General features: G+C 29.2%; 1 pseudogene; it reads right to left on the bottom strand.

The window, feature by feature from the left end:
- Positions 1-260: 260 nt before the first annotated feature.
- On the bottom strand, positions 261-2,143 carry LOC105195167 (annotated as a pseudogene).
- Positions 2,144-3,447: the final 1,304 nt, after the last annotated feature.

The raw sequence follows: 3,447 nt of genomic DNA, 5'->3' as shown, positions 1-3,447 counted from the left end.
TGCTCCTTCTGATTACTAGCTGTTTCGATCGATGGCGCATGGCCTGTCTGAGAAACACTTCACATCATATGAAGATACAAAAAATTGGGTCGATTTGTAGATAGCTTCAAAAGATGAAGCATTCTTCCGACGCGGTATCCGTATGCTGCCAGAAAGATGGGAAAAAGTAGTGGCTAGCGATGGACAATACTTCGAATAAATCATTAGGTACCATTCTTTCACAATAAATGCCCAATTTTTGATAAAAAACGGCGGAAACTTATTTATACTCTTAATAAAAACGCTTTGAAATCTGTCACGTTTCAAGAGAGTGAATTAATTTCACAACATATTATACTATTTAGACTAATAATCAATCATATTTTTCTAAAAAAAGGAATAATAATTGCTGCTGTATTTTCCGCATGTGTGAGATGAATATGATGTGTTGCTGATGTTCTCAAATTGTACTTTATCATTAGCAGCTTTCAGTATCTCTATAAAAATTTTCCTTCTTCTCAGGATAAAAATTCTCGTCTTCTTTTATTATTAAATATGGGCACTTAATGAGATTCGCATATGCTTTTAATTGATCTTGCGAAAACACATTATGCATGGGTGTAACTTGCAATCTGGGATCAATATCCTTGTTGATAACATACGTTCCATCTTCTTCACGTGTGGTACATCTAGTCATAAGTATTTTATATGACAAATCATCCAAAACTGGGAAGCCTGATTCCTTTGCCTTCTTTATAATCTCACTTTGCGTTTTATAATTAGATTGAAAGGTACTTTGCTCTACTTTCAAAAATGCCTTAAGTGCATTTGCAAACATAGTTATATGCGCAATTGTATCTATCGATGCAAATTTGAATACGTCTAAGGCTATAATATATTGCAGCTCTTTTGGGAAACACGCGCCATACCAATACAACGTCATAGCATTCAAGGAATGTCCCAGTACTTTTATTTTTTTTCATTCAAAGTGGGTTTTAATTCTTTGAATTAACAAGAGGTAAATCAATTCGCTGTACATAAATCCTGGTGGTATCCATGAAGATAGTCCGTGTTCAGGTAAGTCAATCGCTAGAATTGGTGTATGTTTCATAATAAGGGGTGCTATATTATCAAATGTTGCAGCATTATCTTGCCAGCCGTGTACAGCAAGTATAGGTTGTTTATTTTGCGATCCCCATAACTTGCCTAAAATAAAGAAAAAGAAATAAGACTTTTGCTTCGTAATACGATCACATTTGTTTATGGAAAAAGTATACGTACCAGTCACCTTGCCCCAAGGCACTGAAATTTCTACTTCCTTAACTTCATGCTGTATGGAATTACTGTACAGTGATTTCACCAATTTTGTATATGAGTCCGTTCTTAAACCATAAGTTATAAATCTTTGTGTAAACATGTTGAAATAAATATGTATAGCACACTATTAGAGTATATCAAAATTTTATGCTATGATATAAATACATTACTTTATATCAACTTATAACGTATTCGACTGCTTTAAACTAAACAGTAAGCTTGCAGTTCTGATTACGAATGAAAGTCTAAAGGTTACTTCTGATATCATACAGGTATTTAAAACTAAACGATTTTCACATTTCTTGTGGTTTATATTATAGATATCTGTGGCATTATCATATCAAGAAACTTGTACAATAGTTGCGTTCCAATATACACTATTGCACTTTTTAGGTAAGAGTAAATTTTGCTTTTGCAAATGTGAGTCTTTACCACTCTTATCGTGGCTATAACTAGTTTTCTGATTGTCTGTGTGTAAGATTTTATAGATAACCAAGTTTATAAGCATAAGACAATGAGTCGACTACCTTTCTTTTGTTGAATATGCTTTTTATTAAGATTTTGTTTCACATAGGCTAAAGCGTAAAGCGTTACAAAAATTGATGAAATTTAAATAAAGCTGTTAATGCTATAATTAAGAAAGCTAAACAAATTCAGGTATTTTTAATGTGCATAAAAGTTTGTTTAATAATAGAATTATTAAAATAACTCATTTATATTTTGTATATGGAGCATTCTACATGAAAGGGGTCCACCTAAAAATAAACTGTTTGGGATTTTTAAAATGATAATGAAAACATGTTAATGGATGTATTGTATAAGGTTAATGATGAAAAAAGTAAGCATTATATGCCTTGCATCAAAAATATTGAAGACTATCGTTTAAATTAAAAAACATTTTTTTTTACATTTTTAGCTAAAATTAAAACATTTTTAGAAACATAACTTTTTAGAATTTTTTCCGTACTTTCAGATAAAAATATTAATTTTAGTGACAAAAATTTAATAGTATCAAAAAAAATAATTTTTTAGATTTAAATTAAAAAATGAAAAATTTTATCCATTTTTAAAAATCTGAAAAAATTCTCAAAAATACTTCAATACATGAAGAATATCGCATCATAAAACAAATTTTGGGATCGCAATGGGATTCTCTCGAAAACAAATATTTTTTTCAATACAAAATCATAATTTCAGCCAAAAGCTAGATAATATCAATTTTTATTGGCCAATTATTTAATATTACGTAAATAACATATTTCTAACAAATATGTTATTTACTATAAAATAAAAAATAGTTGTGACGTTTGCATTATGTATTATTTAGACTTATTTACTTTTTTGTTTATTATTTTGGAAAAAAGTCTCGTTTTCTCATCAAAACTGAATTCTTTTAAATTAATTAATTTTCTCTCGTAGGAATAATTGCATGATATTTGAATGCACTTCTTCGCAAAATAGCTTTTGTTACTAATCGTTTAAAATTTCCGTCAATACCATCACAGAGACCTTTCCCATGTGCTGTAGCAAAGAAGTGCCATTTGGACGTGATACCAAAAAAATCACGCACATAGTAAAGCAAATTCTAATTTAATAATTATAATTTAAGAATTATAATTTACTTTACCATGCGCAAGATTTTTTGATATCACGATCGAATGGTACTTCTACTACAGAACATGGGAAAGATCTCTGTAATAGTATTGGTGGAAATTTTAAACAATTAGTAAGAAAAGCTACTTTGCAAGGAAGTATAATTTTCAATGCTGAGGTATTGTACACATTGGCTAAAAATGATATAAAAGAGACAACAATTATATTTTGAAGACAAATCACGACAAATTAAGTAAGTTTTAAGAACCAAGATTTGCATTAGCGAAAATAATTCCGGGTACATTAAAATATCATGCAATTATTCTTGCGAGAGAAGATCAATTAATTTAAAAACAATTCAGTTTTGATGAAGAAACGAGACTTTTTTTCAAAAAAATAAAGAAAAAATAAATAATTCTAAATAATATAAAAAGCAGATTTTACAACTATTTTTTTATTTTATAGTTATTTGTTAGAAATATGCAGGGTTGGCAAAGTTACTCTATAAAAGTAACTCGTTACCGTTACCGTTCTTTTCTCTACAAAGTATCTTGTTAC

Source organism: Solenopsis invicta, chromosome 7 (assembly GCF_016802725.1).
Source record: "Solenopsis invicta isolate M01_SB chromosome 7, UNIL_Sinv_3.0, whole genome shotgun sequence".
Taxonomy (NCBI): Eukaryota; Metazoa; Arthropoda; class Insecta; order Hymenoptera; family Formicidae; genus Solenopsis; species Solenopsis invicta.
This window is presented reverse-complemented; position numbering and strand designations above follow the sequence as displayed.